Consider the following 25,100-nt stretch of genomic DNA (forward strand, 5'->3'; position numbering starts at 1 on the left):
AAAGGGGGTTATTGTACTCAATGATAGGTCTGATGAATGCCAAATACAGTGGAACAATGACTTGCTTGGACTTAGATGCCATATCTTTGTTTATAAGTTGAGCAACATAGAATGATTTCCTCACAACTGTAGACACGTGATAGTTAAAGGCCAGATTACTATCAATGTATGTCCCTAAGTCACTGGCTACTGGGGTCAACTCTAAGGGGTGTGTTGTTAATATGACAGTTACCAGGGGTGGATGACTTCCTGAAGGATACTATTATTACTATTGGCAGTTAGTTTTATTCTGTGGCATTGACACCAGTTGTTTATCTGTATAAGCCTCTCCTGGAGAACATTTGTGTCTGTGTGAGATTCAATGACAGCTCCTAATTTGCAATCATCTGCAAATTTAGTCAACAAGAGAGCACTAGCATTGACCTTGACTTCAGAGAAGTAAATGCCAAAAAGGAGCGGTCCAAGAACTGATCCTTAAAGGACTCCACTTGTGACTGTCCTCTTTGTAGAGGTGGACTCCCTAATTTTAACTTCCTGGGTCCTGCCTGTGAGCCAATTGGCTATCAACCGGGTGACACATAAGTTTGTACCTAACCTGTTGAGTCTGTCAACAATGCCAGAGTGGGGCATTGTGTCAAATACCTTGGCCAGGTCAAGGAAGGCAGTGTGAACCATTTTGCCCTCATCCATTGCTTTGGTTACCTTCTCAGAAATCCACCAGGTTGAGTAGGCATGATCTGCCCTTGACGAATCCAAACTGGGCTGGGTCTAGAGTCTAGAGGTTTACTATATCACTATTGATCATTTCCATGATAATTATTTCCATGGCTTTACATATAAGACTTGAGAGACTTATGGGTCTGTAGTTTCCAGGATCGGTAGATGGCCCACCTTTGTGAAGAGGGATGACTTGCTGTTCACCATTCATGAGGCACGAAGCTTGTTTGGAGGCTACAGTTAAATAGCAATTCCAGAGGCCCTGATAAGTCATGTTTCATGCTATTTAGAAGGTATCCTGGGACACTGTCTGGGCCTCAGAGTGAGCATTTAGGATCTGTTCCCTAGTGATAGCAGGGGGAGTTATATTTGATGGTACTTCCTGAGGGAAGGTGAGGGATAAAGTTGGAGCTGAATTTATCGGCCAGTAGATTTGCGATACCTTCTGGCTCAGTATAGGTGGCTCCATTTACAATGAGCTTTGCACAAAACTGTGTACTGCCTTTGAGGTTGTGGACATAGCTAAATAATGCCTTGTGGTTGTCCTTGGCCTGGGAGGCCAATTTACCTCATATTTGGCTTTGGTAAACTTTGTCCTCCGAGATGTTTGTTTAGTTCGATGAGAGGGCTCTTATTCTGCCGGGTGCTGCAGCTCCTAATTTCTGCCATGATTTTCTTCCTTCTGTTATACAGCCTATTGATTTTGTGATTCCACCAGGTTGGCTTGTTTTTTTGAATTAGTTCTGTACTTCTTCCTGGTGGGTACAGCTGCCTATATGCAGCTATTAACATGCTTGTGCAGGGTTTCTGTGAATATTTCTGCATAGGTAGTACTATTTAAGTGTTCATAGGGGCTTGAAACTTTGCCAGGTTATCACTTAATAACAGGAGGTTAGCCTTAAAGTAGTAGAGTAATAGTTGTATTACAGTTATCCATGTAACAAAGACTAAGTATTCCCTCAGACTTTAATCTCAGCATTATTTGGATTTGTTAAATCTATGACTGACATAGCTCTCAGCTTTTCCCGATTTTGACTCACATTTTGGTCTGTTCCTCATAAAATTTGTGGCTCCCTGGCAAATAATTTGTCGCTGTAGTAACTAAATAATGGCAGTCATTTGAGTTTCAGACTACAAATCATTCGGAAAATGTATTTGGATCCAAAATCTGCTCTTCTATCAGCTTTATATGTATATAAAAGCATTATTTAAAATATGACCCTTACTTGGGACCTTTGTTCCTCATTACTTTTTGGCTTTGTCACTGATTCTTGCACTACAAGGTTCAAAGGTATGATGATTGCATGTCATAGGTCATTCAGATAAGGCCTACTAGGAAAAAGAGAACGTGAGAGACTAAAATATTTATTCTTGGTAACAATTTCTATGTTTTCTTATTTAATAACTTTTATCAAATTATAGGCTACATCTATTTGCAGTAAAGGTGAATCTGGTACAGTTTACTGTCAAAGCGTAATAAGAAATTTTATAACATAATCCTTGTAGACTTCAACAATTCAGTTGTTTTAAATTCTCTCTAGTTTTCTATACTCTGTAAAGGCTTCATCGCACATATTTTAATGGAGAGATTTAGAAAGCTGAATAATTCTAACTGATAAGAGAAAATTGCTGGACAATGCCAGCTCTACAAGTTGGTGAATCTGTAGGCTACAAATCTCTTGAGACTTGGAATGCTGTGTTAAGTAATTTTTTTTTTCAAGTTTGGTAAAATAGATGATCTCATTTCCATACTGTTATCTCTTCCTCCTCTTTTTGGGTTAGTCAGTGGTTGTAAACTTCTCTAAGAGAGTACCCCACTCTTAGGGTTTTCCTTTAATTTTGTCTTCGCAAAACAACAGTGCAACAAAGTTACCACTAAGTTCAGGGTAAAAATCAGAATTGAGCCAGGGTACCAAAATACCCGGCACTGGTGCCTTTTTAAAAGACATACAGCTGTTTGCCAACAAAAAAGTCTTGTACTGGCACAGATGTATGGAACTTCTTCCTCTTACATAATCACACTTTGTTTAGTAAACCAGTAATTATCTCACAATGTTTTTACAGAAGTAATCTGCTCAACAGTACTGGCTAATAATCTGCTGAGTTTTGTGACAAGAAGTAAAAAGGTCACCTGTAATTTATTTGCAAACCAAGGACTATTGCCCATCTCATGAACGCAATGCACCTTCACCACAGCATGCTGCCCTAAGCCTGTTATAATTTATTTTGTAGTATGTACTGAGGCCATTGCTGGTGAGGGGAATTTTTGTTCCATCAAGCTTTTACTATTTCCAGGGCTGTTTCTATAACTATATCTGAGTTTCTGCTCATCTCTTCTGTCATCAAGGCTATTTTTTCCCTTGAGAAAGAGCATATAACCGACACTTTGTTGTTCAAATGATCTGTCAGGGGACTTCCCTTGATTGATCCTATGAATACACCGATCATCCTTTTCACCAGTCACAAACTGGCATTTTTGAAGATGATACCCTACTCAGGAAGTGTGCACACCTTGAATTCATGTCGGCTACATGCATTTAGCCTGAGCCCACCACTTCATTCCCAAACACTAGCAAGCACACTTCTTGCAAATAAAGACAAAACAATAAAGAAAGATATATCATTAATGAATAATATAGAAATATACACCTACCTTACTTACAGGGGAAATGCAACAGCATAACTGGAGCACAGGAGCCAGCCAAGCAATAGAGGACTGTAGGAGGAATTTGTGATCTACTTATAGGGCAATATGTTTATACTAGGCTAATAAGCACTACGGTCCTTATAAGCCTAGCTGTGCACCTAAATATGACTTACAAATTTGATTTATACAGGGGGTGATTTACTGACTGCCTCTGTCCATCAGAGACATAAGTGCCAGACTGGAGTGAATTTCTGATCACCCATCCAATGGTCCAAGTTGCACTTAAATAGAAATAGGGAGGAACTCTGTTTCAAATGGATGGAGACCCTGTTCCAGAGAAAGGGAATTTTCTGAGAAAACAATTTTTTCTCTCCAAACATGTCAATTTATGTCACAAGCAAAATTTAGCTCTTTTAATCTAGTTGTTCTGATACTGTTTGTTTTGTAGATATGCAAAAGGTTCGTCAAAACAGAGCCCAGGGATGCCTTGTGTGATACTGAGTGAAGAGACAGGACTTTGAGGTGATTGGCATAGGACACTGTGTTTACTCCCTGCATTCTTTTTGTAAGGAACCTTTGTGGGCATTTCAGTTGCTGCATGTGTATGCTCCGGTATATACCAAGGGGGGGGGGTACTACACTCTATGATGGGTTTGAGTTGTATGATGACCTTTCTGAACCTAGATGTGATGCCCTGCTTATAAGTTGTGCAACAGAGAAGGATTTTCTTACTACCTTGTACACAAGTTGGTGAAAGGCTTGGTTACTATCTACATGAGTTCCCAGATCCCTGACTAATAAATCAACCATTAGGGGAGTTCTATTGATGTAGATCAACTAAAAAGCATATGTCTGTTACATCTAGCAATGGAAACATCAACAGATCGGTCCTACAATCTGTCTGAGCCCCTTGCAGTAAATAATCAGGCTAGATGAAGCCAGAGGACAGCTCCATGATCAAGGCACAGAAGACTGAAATAAAGTCATACCTAAAGAAGCCTGACTACTGCAGCTACAGTCAAGACAATAATAGCTGTTGAAGCTATGCAATGAAGGGCAAACTGCTATGGCACATGTCTGTACCAAAAAGAGTCTTAAAGCAAGCAGTGGAAGCAGCCATGTCCTGTACAGAGTGGCATTAACCTCAGCATCATTCAAGAGATGTTAGGCTGCCTGATGCCAAAAGATAATACAGCTAGCAAACCACCTGGAAATGTCTTTTTTTTTTGGCAATTGTAAATTATTCCCTCCCTGAAATGAAGGTGATAAACAGCTGTTCTGATTCCTTGAATTCTGCCCCTGAGGTGTCACTGCACCTCCAGAGTGTGAATAATTCCCCATCCTCTGTCCTATTCTGTAACCAGCGAAGGAAAACAAGGATATGAATGGAATGTTTCAGAAATAATTCAGAATCCGACTCTGGGAGAACATGATTATATTATGGGGCATGTACTTCAAATGAAAGCAAAAACTTGGTCCCGCACCTGTAATTCTGACATCCTGTGAGCAATGCTGATGGCCACAAGAAAATGTGTTTTCCAGGAAATGAAATTCAGCACTATATAGCTGGTGAGTTAACAAGGCAAAGGATAAGCCTGCCAAGTATTACGTTTCTATTCCATGAACTACAGTGGTTATCCAAAGGGTGACACAGATGTAGTATTCCTTTAAAGAAATGCTTGACAAGCAATCCCATCATCTATTTTTTTTTTAATTTAATTTATTCATCTATTAGCCTGGTAAGTTGACCCTGGCCACTATGGCAAAGGAAATGCAATATATATATATATAGGCAGTTTAGAGTGGACAATCAACAAACACATTTTTGGGAGGTGTGAGAAACGATTATCCACAGAAAATGCATGCAGACAAGGAAGGATCTTGTGGACTCCATATTGATAATGGCTTTAGGACAAGACTGTATCCCAGACCCTGGAACTGTGAAGCAGAGTTCTTAGCCACAGAGTTACCAAGCTACCCCAAAGTCATTAAGGACAGAAATAGCTGAAGCATGAACCCTTGAACATGAAATAATTGTGGCCTAAACTAAACAGATGTCAGAAAAAGGTTTGGATAACTTTAAAGTGCCTCGATGGGTTGGTACATGGTACTACTACTACTACATCCAAATGACTAATTGCTTTCACTTAAACACACAGCCAAATCAAATGGAAGGCTTCCACAACAGCATCCATCATCTGCAGTACCCTCAATGAAAGATGCAGCAGGATCAAATGTCCAACATCAGGACCCAGACCCTAAAGGTAGAGTCAACTGTGGTCCCAAACACCATGACTAGGAATGGGAGAGTTTCCTGCACTGGCAGGAAACTGACCATCTGAATCTACAGCCATGTGACAATGAGAAATAGTTTCTGTCCTTCTTCCTTGAATTTTGCATTAAGGCTTTACATCTGTTGGACGATATACAGTAAGCTAAGCCACAAAATGGATAGAATGGTTACCTCTACTATAACCTTGCCCTGCTACAGTCAACAGAAAAGGGGAAGTCAGCATTTTATCAGTAGCAAATGCAATGATCCCTGGAATGCGCCAGTTCTTGAAGACCCAAAAAAAGCACAGTCTCTGAATTCAAAACTCCAATACAGGAGAGGGAGAGCAGCTCAGAGGCCACCAGCCCATTAATTTCTCCTGGGATGTAAAATGATGATGGAATGATGACTCTTTCTACAGTAATAGATTCAGAGGTTAAAACTAGGCTGTGATCCGCAGGACCATTAGCAGATTAGCTACAGTTTCACAAACTGAAAGTACCCGTTGACATAAGTGATTCATAGTTAGTTTTGAATCTTTCAATGAGGGATGGAGGAAGTCATACCCAGGGTGCATTTATGATTGCTATCCAAACGTCCAGGTCAGGGAATTACTTTGGTTTATATCCAAAGGAAGTGTATCCACAGGAAGTGTACTCAATAAAAGAGGGATTATTTGGGATATATTTATCTACCTATCTTACCAGCAGGTCCTCTTTATGCTTCAGTGGATGTTAATATCTCTTGAATGGGTGTTTATGGTGTTATTAGTCCTCCAGCAGACACTAATCATCTCCATACTAATGGGAAATGTCACATTCTCTCTCTCTATTGCTTGTTTAACTCTCATACAGAGGACTAGCTATCAGACATAATGAGAAGTGACCATGAAAGGCCAAACAATGAACGATCCTGGAAAAAGCTTTTCTTACAAGGTCTTCAAGCTTAAGAAAAGTGTTTCAGCTCCAAATGGATCATGTGAAGCCCTTCTTAGGGAGGTGGGATGGGGGGACTATGCAGACTCATTAACTGTGTAGGAGCTTAGGGGATCTCCAGATGCTACTAGCAAAGCAAATGTTGCTAGGACCTGCAAAGATTTAAGCTGCAGTAATGGGAGGAACTGCTGAGGGCTGTCCACCACTCCATAGCCCACTGATAGGGGTGTGATACAAGAAGAAAATACATATGCATGCAATAGTTCTACAACCAATGAAACCTCATAGTTCAGTGCAATACCAGCATCCTCAACTATGCAAATTGCACCGTGAAGATCATGGGATCTATCAAGCCCAAATGTTGAAGTAGGATCTTAAATTGGTCTTCATGTTACATCCTCATCCAGAATGCCAGTGCCTTGAGTTCCTGGGCTTTCTCCACTGGGAGCAATAGCCAGAACTGCAGTGTGTCCAGCTCTGCACCTGTGAAGCCAACCTTTTGAAAAAGGAAAAGATAGAACTTTTATTTTTTTGTTTAGTTAACTATGTAGGAAGACTATTAAGCGAATCATTTTCATCCATGACCCAAGCACAAAGACAAAAAAATGGAGTTAATTCAAAGGTAATTGCATGAACAGAACAGAAATGTTCAAATCAAATTCAGACAACTACAATGTACACTCATGTAGAGTACATACATATAAACAGTATTTACATAATTATATGCATCAGATTTTATCAATGTACTGTTCTTCTCTGTATTTTTTCTTCTTATGCATCCGTAGACTTAATCTAGACATAGATATAACAATATAGCTAAGCTTGACTTCACATTACTCACTACCTCTTTAATTATGTATAGTTCTTTTATTTATGTACAGCCTTGTGAACAATTATTTACACAATGTCATGTTGCTTATGTTTTTTTTTTCTTGGCCTGGGTTGTACCTGACAAAAGTCTTTGAACCAGTGCACCTATACTTGGTTAAGAAATGTATACATACATAAATAAATTATGGATGTCCAAGCCAAAGTGAACTTGGAAAACAATTCCTCTCCACTAAGGGCAGCCCCAGTCTGCAGTTAGGACTGGTGCAGTTATGCTGATGTTGTCATCCTCCTGGATATTGTGGCAGGTACAGTAAGGGACAAGACTGCCTGGCATTTGATTGCTTTCCTCAACTGGCAAAAGTTGTTCTCTCTCTTCTGGCTTTATATTGGTCTGGAAGTGGAGGAAGAAGAAGAAGATGGCACAACGAAATTATAAAGGATGTCTACATAGCTGAAGGCATTCCTCTTCCTTACGAGGTCACAAACAGATCTTGAGAGGTATGACTTAAGAATACTTTACCATTACACCAGGTATCTTGAATGTTTTTGCCGAGTTTGGTCTTGGGAAGAGATAGGCTTAACAAAGCCATCCCATGCAGGTACATACCTTAGCCTGCAGTTCTGGCAACAGTGTCATCAAAATCATAATTACAACGGGCCTTGTGGAATTCTGTGGTGGAAGTCATAGACAGAGTCTTATCCAGGTCTTTACTGACAACACACTGCAGGTCTGCAAGCTTTTCCAAGGCCTGCTCCACAGCAGGGGAATGGAATCTGAGCACAAGAGATAAGCAGCTGTAGCAAAAAGAGAAAAATATACTCTCGCACCACACTTGTTCAGAGCTCTGGAATCTGTGTGGTGGAAAAGAAGCAAAGTACTGCGGTTTTTGAGATCTATCCTTCAGCAAAGTGATCAAAGTGGAGTCAGTCTGAGGAAGCCTGGTAAAGAAATCAGTCCATTTATCCAAGGGATATTGTAAAAGGCATTTGTCTTCTCTGAGGTCCTGGAGTCAGTGTCTATGACCTGTCTAATTGGCATCCTTGATCACCATCTGTAGCAATATTATGATGTAGGCTATTTTTACTATTTTCATCAGATACATATGAGTTTTTTTTTTTTCTAGAGTGAAGAAAATAAGGGCCAAGACAAGGTCATAGCAGACCTCAGGAGCCTCAAAACTTCACCAAATTGTCTTAAAGGACACAGGGAATCACTTGTCTTGTTTATTGTAAATGCAATGTCTTTCCAGTTTTCAGACTCTGTATATGAGCTTGTGAGGAAGGGAGTCATCCCACCAGTAGCCACAGGTGTGAATGAAATGACAGTCTCATGTAGGGGCAAGCATGTAACTGTCTGTCACATTCATGGTGTCAGAGGACCAGAACCTGGTGAGCAGGAGTGGACTCACCAAGTACAAGAAGTATAAAAACAGGCCAGGCATTGGGCCATAACTGTTAAGAGTGTGGTACTCCATCTGCAATTCAAGCTCCCACAACACATCAAACATCTCTATAAGCCTGGTATATAAAAATGTACTGGCCTCCTCCAGTACCAACAAACCCTAATGGGCCTGAAGACCCAGGGAAGGGAGAGCTTGATCCCAAGTATTAAAACTAAAAAAGGGCACTCGGAGGCACCAGTTGAAAGGAGACACCACTTCCAAAGTTTTAAAGTTGTAAAAACAATATTTTATTAACAATTAATGAAATCACTGTGTTTTCGTCCTCTAAATGCCAGGACATCAGATATAATGCCATTACAAATACTGTTCTTACCCTAATCCCATCACCAAAACAATTAACCAATAAAATAATTAATTTTAAAATACATTTGCAAGCTACCCAAGTTCCCTCTGTGGAGATAAGGTATGCAAATAACCATACAACAAATACTAATTAATAAATTATAAAAAAATCTCTGACATAATGAATTTTATACAAAAATAAACAAATCTTTGAAAAACTTGTAAAAATATGTATAAATCTCATTAAATAGGTAATATTTCATAAAACCTATCATTTCCATGAAATGTGGTGCCAACTAGTAGTCTGAAGAGGAAATAAATTATGTAAAGTCTTGAAAAAAAATCAGTGCAAAAATGCTGAACAAATTTTCTGTAGAATTGTATGTGCTCTGTATATCTGAAGGGGTTGATATCATACATATTCAAATACATAAACTGTAGGGGAGTGCATTTGTCACCTAACCATAAAAGTATTGTCCTAGAGTCTAGCTGCTCTTATTTTTAAAACGGGTACCAGGGATATATTTTCATTTAAGTCCAGTGGTCTGTTGGCTTCTAATACCAACTGCAAACAGACCTCCCTATTACTCTATTTTGGTTTTCCCATGGTCCCCCTCTTGGGTCTTGAGCTGCTACGTCTAGAAAAAAACAACTAAAACCAGCCTGTTTGCATTCTAAAGTGTGTTTATCTAGTGCATTATTTGCATCTTTCTTCTGTGCATCATATAGGTGTTCATATACTCTCTTTTTAAGTTTATGTGTAGTTTTTCCAACATAAAAAAGCATCACAGCCCTTACACTCTACTAAATATACTAACCTACACTGTTACAATTTGATTAGGTGGTTGCTTGTATCCACCTATCCCTTGTCTTTACATAAGTAAATTCCTTGTTTGATATATACGGCACTGTCCACATGCCCCACACTTAAAAGGTACATGGTCTTTTCTGCACTCTTCTCAACTTCGGATTTTGTTCTAATATTTCTTAATGTTTTTGCCTTTTTTCCAGAACACATCTAAGAGGTTCCTTAAAGACAGGTTCTATATATGAGAAGCTAGCAAACTTCCTCCAGTTATTACTAATCACTTTTTGGATATTTCTAGTATCCCTGTTAAAATACATGGTATATGCTCCTTTGTTGTTCATGTCATTGTTCACCGCACTTTTCTCTAAGGTGATTCTCATTTTCTTCAACCCCTACAGTACATTTACATTTACCTGTCCTTTCATTCATCCCTTTCTTTCGTCACCTGATCCATCATATTCCCAGGGTATTTTCTCTCCTTAAACATATACGGGGGGGGGGGGGGGGTTACATCCATTTAAAAAAGTCATCCTCCAGTGAAGTCATCCTAGATGCCCTAATGTATTAGCCCTTAACAATGCTCCTTTTTTGTTTGTAAAGGTGGGCACTAGCAAAGTATAAATAGGAGTTGGAGAAAGTGCCTTTGCGGTGAATCTTTTATTTAAAAGCCTGAAATTCATCCAACTTACATATAATTACATCTAGATAGTCCATCCTGTCCCTATTAATATTATAGGTAAATTTAAGGAAGTTGATGGTCTGGTTAGTATAATTAAGAAATTCGTACCTCATATTTTCAGATCCTACCAAGAAAACACAAATGTCATACAGGTATCTGTTATAGCAATTCCAACATTTAGCATAAATGGGCTTAAATAAAAACTTCTGTTCCCAAATAGACATCACTATATTGCGTAGTTTGGGGCAAAACAGGACACCATTGCTACTCGCTTTCCCGTTTTAAAAATTCCCCTTCAAAATATAAAAATTTATTACACAACAAGAGTTCCATTAATTCCAAACAAACCCTAAAATCATCATTAGAAAACCCTTTCTTGTCCACCAAGGCTTCTTCAAACTATGAAAGGCCTGTAGAGTGAGGTATCACCTTAAAAAGGTCTTCAATGTCTATCGTTAGAAAAATCAATTATTTCTAGTACAAATTCGATTTAACGACTTCCTGTTAGAAGACCAAAGACGCATTCTTTCGACTGCATCTTGGTCGAACACAAAAGACTGAAACAACAAAATATCGAAGCGGCATGTAAGCGAATTCTTTTCCTGGGTAAGAATTTGCTTGGCCACTTTGGTACTTTGCCATTTTCGGCACTGTAGTGTGGTCTCGGAGCTGGTATATTTAAGTAGGGGGGTGTGGGGGGGTCACAGCCCCCCACATTGGGGGGTGGGGGTGAAGCCCCCCCACTTAATGTAATGTTATAAAGTGTTTTCTTCTTCTTCTTTTTTTTTTTTTGTTAGAATAGCATTTTTTTTTCCCTTGGAAAAAAATCGCTGTTCTGACAGTTCGATATTATAAGCTTTCACTTACATAGGGTCAATCAATCACTGTTCACTTTTTTAAGCATTCGGTGATGCAATATAGACCCGATTTAACACCCTTAAAAAGTCAGAGGAGTCTTTCAGTATACTATTTTGCTCTATCTAGACTTTTAGTTTGACGTCTAAAAACTTGGCTATAGAGTAAGTCTTGGAACTACTTCAGGACACTATGGGCCTGAAAGGAGGATCACTTTGGGATTTGTGTACCTTTAGGATACCAAATACGGATGGTATCAAGGGTTTATAAATCCATAAATATCTGAATGTCTCCAGGTCTATCATCCCTTCTTCTAGCAATTCTTTTAGCACAAAGTCTATCTTGTAATGTGCTACATTAATCTCATTAGTAGATACCCTGGAATACTTACCCCTGGATTCTCAAAAGCTTGCACAGAGTGCAAAATCTGTACAGGAGCTCAAGCAGGCAATATGTCTGCCGTGCAATCCAGGAACAGCCTGCAGGGGCGTGCATGACAGCTCCTGCACTAATCCTGCACGGACTAAGCCCTTGTATGCAAATCACCCCATTTGCAGGAGAAATCCATGCAAATGAGGTGATTTTGCAATCCAGGAAGCTTGCAACCATCCATACAGGACTAGTGCAATCAGCAGAAATGTACTTGGTTAATAACCGAGTGCATTTTTGCAAAATCCAAAACGGAGCTATGACAGCTCCAAATAAAGGCTGCATATCATGTAGCAAGCATGCCAATGGCCAAGTATAATGCCATTGGCATTATAACAATACAAAAATTAAAAAAAAACTACTTTTTTTTGCCAGTCTCAGCTGTTTAAGTGTAGAGCAGAGGTGCACAAACAGGATCGGGGAAAAAATAACAAAATGAACCTAAAGTAAGTATTCTAATGAAAATCTGTATTTTGCCATGCAAGTCAATGGCAGGCAGAATACAATCCGGCCAGTGAGTAGTGGTTGCTAAGGGGGGAGGGCTCAGTGTGAGACATGTAACTATGCATTAGCAGGCAATCCTATGCAAATGAGGGGAAGGATAGTGAATCCCAGTTTTCCCCAGGATGTGAGTCAGGTCCCAACAGTGTAAGAGTAGGACTAGCTTGGTGCAAGCCAAGGAGGTAGGCAACATCATGGGGGGGTGGGGTGTCAGGCATACTGTAAGCGGAGCCCTGTGGTTCGGGTTTGCTCCTAGCTGAGCAGAGCTAAGCTAGGGGGTGTGTCTAAATCTGCCTAGCACTCTTTACAAAGCCTAAGCAGTTGTGCATGCCACACACCGGGTTGTACAGGAAGGAAAAAGAAGTTAAACCAGGAAACAGCAGCAGTGTGCACATATGAGCACTCTGTTTGCACGCAAACGGGCTTAAACAGGAAGGCAATGGGAAGGGAAAACAGCAGTAGGAAGGTAATCAAGGAGAACTAGATTAGCTGGCAGGTGAAATGTATCAGAATCAGCCAATTACACAGGCAGCAGACCAAACCAGCCCAGAACACTACTATAAACTAAGCAAACACCTTCCCTTATGGTTTTTCCCACACTTTACACCACCGGTGTATACAAGCGGGGAAATTTTAACTAACAAACCTACAAAATGAGAAGGGCTGCAGCAGGCAATATAGAACATGTGCAAGAGGCTGATGGTGGTGAGGATTTGAATGCTGCCAAACAACCCACAGTGAGGAGATGGAGAAGAGTGTACAGACCCAGGGTAACCTACCAGGGGCTACATGAGCTGGAGATAGTGGAGCATTATAGGGTTGACCAAGACCTCCTACAGCAAAGTGTTGAGCTGTGCCGGCCACACCTGTCACACTAAACTGACAGAGGGGAATATATCCCAGTGGATACCAAGGTCTGTGTAGGCCTAGGTGTACTAGCCACAGGTACCTCCCATAGCACAACTGGGGATATCATAGGGATATCACAGGCATCAGCATCCAGAGTATTCCACTAGTTCCTGGATGCCATGTCAGCACATGCCAGTGAGCATGTATATTTCCTCAACATCAGTGAGGTGTTGACTTGCAATATGCGTTTCTTCCACCAAATAGCAGAATACCCTGAGGTAGTGGGTGCTATAGACTGCACGCAGCACATATGCATCAAAGCACCACCTGGTGAGCAGGGTAGGGCCTACATCAACTGCAGGAGTATCCCCTCCATCAACTGCCAGGTCGTATGTGATGCCCAGGGCATTATAATGAATGTGTGTACTGGCTGCCCTGGAAGCTATGACTATTCCCACATATGGCATCTGACGCAGCTGTACCAGAGATTTGCCAATGGGGACATCCCATACGGTTACTTAGTGGGGGATACTGGGTACACACTGGAGCCGTGGCTGATGACACCCATCAGAAATGCACACACACCTGAACAACAATGCTATAATGAGGCACACGCATAGGCTAGACATATAATAGACCATGTGTTTGGGATGCTCATGTCACGGTTCCGGTGTCTGTACACATCTGGTGGAGCCTTGCAGTATTCACCAGCTACATGTATCCAAATTGTTATGGTATGTGCTATGCTACACAATATGATCCTGTGGAAACAGCTGCAGCAGGAACAGCATGGGGCAGGGCCACACAGCCCCCCACCAATGCCAAGGCTTGCACAGGCACAGAGTGACCTGGAGGAGGAACAACCTGAGCCTACCCCAGTAGGCAGAAGGAGGCATGCCCAGTATGCCCTGGCCTTGGCAAAGAGGCAATGCATAGCACATGCACTGACACAGTAGGGACCCAGGGAATGACACCTCTCTCTGACTCACACATACAGTAAAAAGGATGCCAAACATGACATTACCTGTGCTCAACCATGAATAGGGAGTGTACTATGTGCATCCGACATAGGCAGCCCACCAGCACCACCTGCAAGTCTGGCACACCCACAAGGTAAGTCACTCAACCTACCAATTGCGAAATGGAGTAGAATGTGTCGTTACCTGTGGCTATGGTATGGATGTGAGCATGCAAGGGAACTGGGTGGCTGAATGTTATAGCAGCAGACAGTAGACACCCACAGTGACACCATGACATCTGTAATGCATACTGGAGTCACCATAGTAGCCAGTACTACACAGGGTGACAAAACCCACTACAGGAAATGTGCTGAGCGACATGTCTGCCCATATGACCCACACATGCCAGTCAGGATAGTTCAAATACCCAACAACAGTCTCAGCCAGCAGGACAGATCTAGACAAACCCAAACAGAGCCTGTGCCATGGCCCCAAAATGATGGCTATGGTAACCCCCTCCAGGCCTACACAGACAGACCATAGCAGGGCAAGCAGTGGGATGTTAGTTCTGAAGGGTAGGAAGTCAGACAATAGTATGTAAGGCAACCAAAGCCACGATCTGTAGTACACTGGTATGCCTCTAGTCAGCATTATAGTTAGCAATACAGAATGAAATGAAGTACCTGACATACCAGTACAGTCTTAGCAAATGTGTACAAGTGTCATGTGTGCCCCCCCCATCCTACATAGTAATGTAATAACAGTCAGGTGTGCCCCCCAACTCCTGTGTAGAAATGTAGAAACAGTCAGGTGTGTCCCCACGCTATGCAGAAATGTAGTAACAGTGTAAGCCAAATGATCGATGGATACCCTGCAGAGACAGCGTACTACCTGTCGGTGTACAACACAAAGGTCAGCACTGCAGCACAATCTACCTGTACACGGTCCACACATTCAATACAGATGGTCATACTGGACATGCTCACACACTTAAAACACATGAAGACCACGTCTGCAAACACTAGTGGACCAGACATAGCTGGCAGTTGCAGCTGTCAGTGCAGACACTCATCAGTATGCACCACTCATGCCTTGCACACCCAGTTGATAGGAATACAGACATATATGTCAGGACAATACACTATAATAAGCCAAAGGTAGACGTACGTAGATGTGTGGAAGAGGGTGACTGTGACAAGGAGCCATCCAGGCCTGTCCCACCCAGCATACAGCCAAAGGGCCCCAAACACATGAGGTGCAGATGTCACTCACTGCAGATACTAGCCACCAGTATCTATCAGCATCACACACTATGTGGTGCATGTGCCAGCTGTGCAACATGACTGTACAAGGAAGTAGTCATCTAGCAGCTGTATACACGTACATGTGAAATATGACCCCGTGTGTGCCCGCATGTAGCATGTCAACCCCTAGATGAATGGGTTATGGCCCATGCACACACCGCCCTCCCCATAGCCCTACTATGACAAGCCTGATGAGGTCATCCAATGTGAAATACACCTTTGGGAGAGTTGTAGCCCAGTAATCTCTGTGGCGCATCCCATAACTGTGTACTGCTGTAGTGTGATAAACTAGTTAGGTAGGAGATCTAACCCCAGACTTGGCAAGTGTGTGTGTGTGTGTGTGTGTGTGTGTGTGTGTGTGTGTGTGTGTGTGTGTGTGTGTGTGTGTGCGCATGTTTGTCTGTCTCTGACTGTGTAGACAGCAATGCTTTTTAGGGTACTCACAAGCCCTAAAATTCATTTTTTTAACTTTGACAAGGCTGCTGATGTCATCCACCTAGTAATACACCTCTGGGAAGCTGTAGCCCAGTAATCTCCGTACTGCGTCCTGTAACTGCGTACTGCTGTAGTATGATAAACTAGTTAGGTAGGAGTTCTATTCCCACACATGGCAAGTGTGTATGTGTGTGTGTGTGTTTGTGTTCCTTTGCCAGTGTAGGGAGCAGTGCTTTTGAGTCCATTCACAGACACTACAACCTCCAATGGTCCACTTTGACAAGTGTGCCAATGCCATCAACTGTGAAATACACCTTTGGGGAAGGGATAGGTCAGTAATCTCCGTGACACGTGCCGTAACTGTATACTGCTGCAGTGTGATAAACTAGTTAAGTAGGAGTTCTAACTCCAGCCTTGGCAACTGTGTGCGTGTGTGTGTGTGTGTGTGTGTGTGTGTGTGTGTGTGTGTCTGCCTGAATCTCTTTGTGTAGAAGGCAATACTTTTTAGGGTAGGCACACCACCTACAATATAATGATCTACCTTGGTAAGGCTGCTGATGTCATCCACCCCGAAATACACCTCTGGCAAGGTTGTAGCCCAGTACTCTCCATACTGTGTGCCATAACTGCATACTGCTGTAGTGTGATTCAGAAATCTGGTAGGGTTCTATACCCACCCATGGCAGTTCTGGATGTTTTGTGTGTGTTTCAATGTCTGTGTAGGGAGTTATGCCTTAGAGGCTAGTCACACTCACATTTCAAATGCCGTACTTTGGCAACCCGCTGTCAGCCAATGTGTTATACACCTTTGGGGAAGGAGTCCTCCAGTAATCCCCGTGGTGCGTCCTATAACAGCTCCATGCTGTAGTGTGTTATAGATGTCTGTTAGGGGTTCTATACCCGCACATGTTGGTTGTGGATGTTTTGTGTGTGTTCCACTGTCTGTGTAGGGAGCAATGCATTTTAGGCTAGTCACACTCAGTAAATGACAAATGCCCTACTGTGGTAATCCTGCTAATGTCAGCCAATATGATATACACCTTTGGGGAAAGAGTACTGCAGTAATTACTGTGGCACGTACTAGAACTGCATAGTGCTGTAGTGTAATAAACTAGTTAGGTAGTGGTTCAACTACCGGACATGACAGGTGTGTGCGTGTGTGTGCACCTCATATCCTGTGCAGAGGTGGGTGTGCATGTGTGACACCTGGGCCCAATGTGTAGCGGGTTTTGCAAATTTCTTATATGGTGGCCCTAGTACATATCTCAATGTCCACTGTACAGGGATAACAGCTGTGAAATAGCCGAGAGGCTGGACTGCATATCCATACCCATACATATAACATCAAGATCAGGCAATCACAGTTAGTAACCCCAGTATTACCCAGAGCACACTCTCAACCCATGTCTCATTAATACACACATGCCGAGGCAACAGCCAATATGTGTGTAGTACACTGCATACTGGCGACTAATAGTAACCATGGTGTGAATGCAGTGGCCTACAGAGGGCATGGCACCCTGTTCATCAGTACGACAGGCATATAATTGCAGACAGTGCACCCTCAGTATGTTTCCCACTGGACGCCTGCAACAACTGTGGTTCCATCAAACGTGATCCACAAAGGACATACCATGCCTTACACACATGCCCTGAATGGACAGATGCCACTGACACCAGGGAATACCTGTAGCATGCTATCAATGTAGGTGCAGGGTCAACCTGTTGTCCATTACCTGGCCCCGACACATGAGGGCGGGACTGTCACATCTGATGATAATATTCTGTGTACACAACATGGGCCAGGCAAACCAGGTACACTTCTACATGCCACTGTACATGAATGTGGAATGTGTGCACATTCCAAACCCTATCCATGTCATAGCATATAGAACACATACGTGGCAAGCATTGCACAGCACTGGCCACGCACAATAGTAACCCAGGTGACTGGATGGTGAATACTATACCCACCTGTGTGGGCCATTCCAGACACTATACCCCTTAGCCATAATGCAGATCATTCTCATGTGGCCTGATGCCAAGGTATGCCCCTCACCTAGCCTTGTACAGCCATCTGGCACCATCAACCACTACACACCTGTGAAACAATGCACGCAAGCACGCCGGTACTAGCACCCTGTGTCTGTGTGTGTGGTGTATGATGCTTCAGACCACATTCACACCCACTACCAACCCCATTGGCATGTTTAAGTATGCTCTCTAATGTCAGACACCGTCACATACCCTTTGACAATAGAACCCCAGGATAACCCCTGTGGGCCAATTGATACCTATGCATTACTGAATTATGGAAAAGTAACTGGTTAGGAAGTATATTCATTACCTTGCCAAGTGTGGCAATGTGTATGAGTCCCTTAGAGAGTGTGGCTGTGTTGACGCTGACACCTGTTCATGTGGACAGGCTTGTGTGCTACACATACTGTAACACAACAGTGTTGCAGATGTCACTCACCAGCACATATACATTTGGACAGCTCACCAACATGTAACCTATGTAGCGCATGCAATGCAATAACTGCATACACATGTGATAGCTATGCATAGTCAGTCAGGTGTTTGAAACCCTGTACTGGTAGGTGTGTGACATAAACATGCTTAGGTTTTACTCACCCACACCTTCCCTGACATACTTTGTCTCTGTCTGTCCCTCTCACACCCTCTCTGGTGGATGTGGGATGTACACCTGCTTTGCTAGGCAGCAGATTGTGTTTTGTAAGTGATGGTCATGATCAGCTGATGGCTTCTGCACCAACTGCAGTCCTCCTCTAGATGACTGCATGTGGAACAGCTGTGGTAACATTCCCATAGCCAACTGCATGGAAACACACTCCAATATCTAGGACCATCATGTTAGTGTTGGACCTTTACATTCACTGTGGGCAGGAACTAGATCTGTTGTTTGGCGAACAGCATCTGCGATGGATTGGGTATTTACCCCTAACAACATACACTGTGGAAACAGGGAAACACACATGAGTGGGATGTGTCTGACCTGACTAAAAACTGTAAGTGCTGCTATACTGCATGTGGAGTAATGTTGGTTTAACAGTGTGTGTGTGTGTGTGTGTGTGTGTGTGTGTGTGTGTGTGTGTGTGTGTGTGTGTGTGGATATGGTCGTCCTACATGTTTAATACCTGCCATGTCAGTTCTTTGTTTATGAGGAATCCGCATCTGCAGGGTCGTCTGCAGACTGGGCAGTGTGTTGTGCCCTTGGTGTCATGTGTTACCCACAGAGCACATATCTGTGAACTGCAGAAGGTAGTGTGAGGATTGCAGTCTGTAGATGGTGAAAGCCGTGACAGTTACTGACTTCATATCCCTCATAGGACACATGCTGCAACAAACCCTGTTACTACAGTGCATGCATGAGGTTATCACAGCAACATGTCAATATTGGCCCCCTGTATGTGCTTCCAGCCACAACTCTGTCAACCTTTGTACATATGTCATGCATTAAGAGGTGTATATGTGCTGTACACCATCATTAGGGTCATCATATCTGATAGCAAGCCAGTGAGACATCAGACTGCTACACATGTTATGTACAATACGGGTAATATTTGACAACATTACCAGGACATTCCGTGGTTGTTTGTACAGTACTGAGGTCTGTGTAACTATGGTGAATGTTGACAGTGTGTGTATTGTTAACATGTTCTTTAGCCTGTGTACAGACTGTAGTAGATGTCATTGTTATAAGTCCCGTCCTATCTGATGTTACATGCTGCTCCAATGTATGTTACCGTATTGTTTGTAGGGCCATATACACACATGTCCCATACCACAGACAGCCAGCAGACCACACCGTGTAGCAGCCCAGTATATGTAGGGTTAGTCTGTGAGTGGCACATATGAGGATGGCGTTGAACAAACTTACTGTACTTTTAGGCTAGCTTACCATATGTGGCTGTGGCTGTGTTCACATTGGATGTGGTTATGCACCTTCACACATGTGTATCTTACCCTGTGCTGTGACATGCCTGCAGAGACTGCTATATATGCAGGTACAAGTGCATTCCCCCATAGGAGATGTTGGCCAGTGTTAAGCCAATCTGCCTCTAGCCTGCACAGTGCATTGTAACATGTCTAGCAGCTTAGTGTACTTATCCAGTGAGATGTCATGTGGAGATACTTGCTGGATGTACTGCTGCCAGGTCTCCCTTAACAGTCATGCATGTCAGACATAGCAGTGGGATGCTGTACAGATGTATGCCAATATCTAGTGGGTATGTGGCCATGGCACCCCTGTACCAGTGGTTATTATGTGTCAGGCCAGACAGGGGTGTATGAATGCATAACCAATGGTGGCATATGTATACCAGTCGTTATGTGTTACACCCATCTACATGGCTAACATCCATATTGTCATGCATGGCACACATGTTTAGCACTAAGGGGTTCTGTGTATACCTCTGGACTGTAAAGAGTGTTTCAGAATGTCCACATATATTGGCCAATATCTGTGCTGCAGTCTATGGGGGCATTATGTGCTAGTAGTGGTACTTTACTAGGATGTCTGTCAGTAGCCAATGGCACACACGTGGAAAGCAGATGTGACCTCCCCACACACACCATGTCTGTGAAGACAATCCCAATTACAGTAGCAATAGTCTACCAATATACCTGCTATACATACCTGATGATTACACATATACATATCAACATATACAGATGGGTATGCATATGTCCATATATATATATATATATATATATATATATATATATATATATATACACACACACACACACACACACATATACAGAATACAGAGTAATATATGTCTACACATATAAATATAGTGATACATATGCACATATACGTATGGATATCTACAGATATATCGACAGTAGGAGGTATATCAGTATAGATATGTATGCACATATATTCATAGGGGTCCCCTACTATTTACCGAAACGCCGATTCGCCGACAAAGAAATCACCGACACCAAACGACCGACAACAAAAAGTACCGACAACGCAAAACACCGAACACCATAACACCGACACACTACACGTAAACAACACAGTACACTACCGGACATATCCACTAGCCCTAACCCAAACCCTAACCCTAAGGTCCAACACTACCGCACACTCTCCCTACCTGCACCCTAACCCTAACTCACTTACCCACCCCTAACCCCAAGCTCCGACACTACACACTCTCCCTACCTGCACCTAACCCTAACTCACTTACCCACCCTAACCCCAAGCTCCGACACTACCGCACACTCCTACCTGCACCCTAACCCTAACTCACTTACTCACCCCTAACCCCAAGCTCCGACACTACCGCACACTCACCTATCACACACCCTAACCCTACATCCCTCACTATTGCACACTTACCTGTCCGCTCCCTACTCCTAAATCCCTCACTATCGCATACTTACCAGGTCGCGCTTACACATTCCCCTTGTCGGTCTTCCGGCTGTCGGGATTCCAGCGTGTCGCTCAACTGCGTTGTCGGTCGTTTGGTGTCGGTGATTTCTTTGTCGGCGAATCGACGTTTCGGTAAATAGTAGGGGACCCATTCATAGATATATATATATATATATATATATATATATATATATATACACCAACACAACTAGGGATATCTGTACACATAGGATGTGCATACGTACATGGCTAGATACACATATATCTATATGTACATATACATATACCTATATATACACATATGTATAGATGCATATATGTATAGATATGTATACATATGTACAAACAAAGAGGTGTACACATGGCCATATATATATGTAGCACTATACAGATGTGTACACAGACATTTGTATGTGTATACCTGTGTATGTACATGTAGACATCTATACACCTATATGTATACAACCATATACCTGTCATGAGTAAACGTCACAGTTGTGTATACCCTCCCACATGTATCCCACTGTATGAATCTGCTATGTGTACATTATGATAAAACAACATATGTAATGCAACAGTCATATTAATGACAAGGACTACACAATCTAGGATGTAAAGGCAAGTGTTCAACACCACTCAATTTGGGTAATGACAGCTATATGGGTAACACAACAGCTGGAATGTGTAGTACCGTGTCAGTTATGCCAGCTGTACCTCTCACAGCCCCTATGTGTTTCAGCAACACGTACCTGGGATGATATGTGGACTGTTGTCATTGGTGAATGCCTGATGCCTGATTTACAGCTGTCAACATCAACAGACCATGTATGGCCACTGCAGAAATGCTTACACTGACAACCATCAGAGCATACCTTGGCTATGGGGGGTGTACACACCTTTATTGTTTTTACACTCACGTCTGTAATCTGCCATGGGACCACAGCACTGCAGATCTTAGCTGTACGCATGCCCGGTATGTAACATATGTCCTGTACTTTCACATGCAGTGTCTACAAACTGTTAGGTGTGTGGCTGCTGACCGCAATACATACACACCATGTAGGGATATGTGTGCACACCCTTTTCATGATGGTTTATCACACCTCTTGTTGTGTGTACTACAGCAGTCACTGCTCATGGCAGGGGTATACGGGCATGGGATTTCTGCAATTGCCAGTGTATGTTCAGCCTACCCTACACATGTCCCCCTATTCTGCATGATTGTAAGATCTACTCATGTGCACATCCCCTGGTGTTCACACAATGCCATCACTATTTTAGTTTGGGTAGGGTTACAGCTGCCACAGGTCCTGGACCTGACTATATGCAGACAGAGCCATTCCTACCATCCTTAGGATCCCAGCTGCATTGGACTGGTGTTTCATGCTGAGAACCCCCCCTCAGCATTTATGCAGATGCATGACAGGTAAGCCCTACACATATGTGGCAGCTTGCAGTGTCCCATACACTGCACACATGTTGCAGCTTAGACCCAGCTGATAATGTGGACTACTGTAATGCTGTATGCCATAGTGTATCTCAGTAGCAGTTGGCATTGCCCTGCAGGTATGTACACTGGTGTTGCGCTGTACATGGGTGTTGCCCAGAACATGTCGCTACTGTAGGCCATGTCTACCAACAGTATGTTACCCCCTGTGAACACATTCCGCAATGACAGGATGTTAGTTGTCATGCAGGTGTGTGACATGCCCTTTCAATATCCCATCATGTTCGCTCCTGTGAGACCATGCATTCCACAGCAACACTACATGCACATGTACAGCATGCATTTAGGGTAGATGTGCTAGATGTGTGCATGGAATATAACATCACCATTACATGTCTGGTGTGTTGGCATGCATCTACATAAGACATACTCACCAGCTTCAGGCTGCTGCCTTGCTGTTACCCCAGAGGGTCTTACATAAGTGGGTGAGAGATGCAATGTCAGTAGCCACACCTGTGGCACTACTACAGGCCGGGCACAGTACTACCATACATCAACCATAAAGTCACACAATACTACCACATCTGGACATCTGGTATCACTACAATGCAGCAACACAGTATTTGTATGACATATCAGATATGCATGATCTACCTGTACCACTGCAGATATTTACACAACAGTGGTCTACTGATGTGTCCTTACCTGTACGTTCCACGGCTGGTGTGTGGTTGACACCCACCTCCACGTAGGGGTCCAGTGGTTGATGGTGTTCCGGAACGGCAGGTGCCACGAGGCTGGCCAGCAGCTTCTCCACATGTGTCAGGGGGATGGATGGCATGGCTCCCCCCTGTGGCAAGGTGATCCCCCCCGGACTGCGGCAGCACGCCGACGGGCATTGCAAAGCAGGTCGCTGCAGTTATTCCGGACCTGCCCGTAAAAAGATTGTATGTACCTACCATAACGTTCCATGTTAGTTGTCCTTCGTCTCGCCTTCCTTCTTGCTGGATGGGTTCAGAGCTGATCCTCGGCTCCAACTCGGCCACTAACTAAAAGCTTGAGAGCTATTTACTGGCTCGAGGCTACCCCTTATCTCAGAATGCCCAGCGCCAGCTACCCAGATCTTATTTGAAATAACTCACACTAGACATAATTATAGAAGATAATCCATTAATAAACCTGGATATACAGTTAATTGTCATGGATTGGCTGAGAAGCGACTAATAACAAAACAAATTAGCCAGTGAAACCATTGAGAAACTCCTCTCAATCCTCGAGGAAGGGGAAGGAGGGAGGGACGCAAGAAGGAAGGCGAGATGAAGGACAACTAACATGGAACATTATGGTAGGTACATAACTTCATGTTAAGTTGGCCAATCTCGCCTTCATTCTTGCTGGATGGGACAGCGTCCCTAGCACCTCAATCCTGGGTGGCTCATTGAAACAGACTTTTCAGAACAGTGGAACCAAAGGAAGCTCTTCCCCGTGAGACCACATCTCCTTTGTAATGAGAAATGAATGTATGAGGATCTGCCCAAGCAGCTGCTGCACAAATTGAATCTATGGGCAATCTAGATTGAAATGCTACCAAAGTAGCTACTGACCTGGTTGAATGACCTTTGGGTTTTGTTGGAAGATCTTTTTGTCTCAAGTGGTAGGTATGGACAATGGTGTCCGATTACCATTTTGACAATGTTACTTTAGAAACTGGAAGGCCTTGTTTGTTGTTAGCAAATGAAAGGAACAACTGATCTGATTTTCTCATTTCTTTAGTTCTATGGAGATAGAAACGCAGTTGTCTATGCACATCCAATTGGTGTAATTTGTATTCTGCCTTGTTGGAATGATTAGGGAAAAAGACAGGAAGGTCAATAGACTGATTCAAATTGTGTTCTGAGCAAACTTTAGGTAGAAAAGATGGGTTGGTTCTCAGAGAAACTCTGTATTTGTGAAAAACTAGGTATGGAAGGCGAGCACATAGTGCATGAAGTTCTGAGACACGTCTGGCAGAAGTAATAGCAACTAAGAAAAGAGTTTTCCAAGAGAGAAATTTCAAGGAACATGATGCTGCTGGTTCAAAGGGTGGTAGTATCAAGGAGGCCAGAACCAAATTGAGATCCCAAGGTGGAAGGGGCTCTTTTACTAGGGGTCTAAGTAGAGATGTACCTCTCATGAAGGCCTTACAGAGTTTGTGAGACATTAAGCTGGAGTTAGAAACTCCGATATGAAACTTTGAAATGGCAGCTAATTGTACTCTCATGGTAGCAGCAGCTCGACCAG

General features: G+C 42.8%; 1 protein-coding gene across 1 annotated transcript in view; it reads right to left on the reverse strand.

The window, feature by feature from the left end:
• The window catches only part of PRXL2C (peroxiredoxin like 2C), a 319,348-nt gene that overhangs the window by 35,919 nt on the left and 258,329 nt on the right, over positions 1 to 25,100 (reverse strand). The window lies entirely within an intron of this gene.

The sequence above is a fragment of the Protopterus annectens genome, chromosome 2.part2 (genome assembly GCF_019279795.1).
Source record: "Protopterus annectens isolate FY-2018-M chromosome 2.part2, PAN1.0, whole genome shotgun sequence".
Lineage (NCBI taxonomy): Eukaryota > Metazoa > Chordata > Ceratodontiformes > Protopteridae > Protopterus > Protopterus annectens.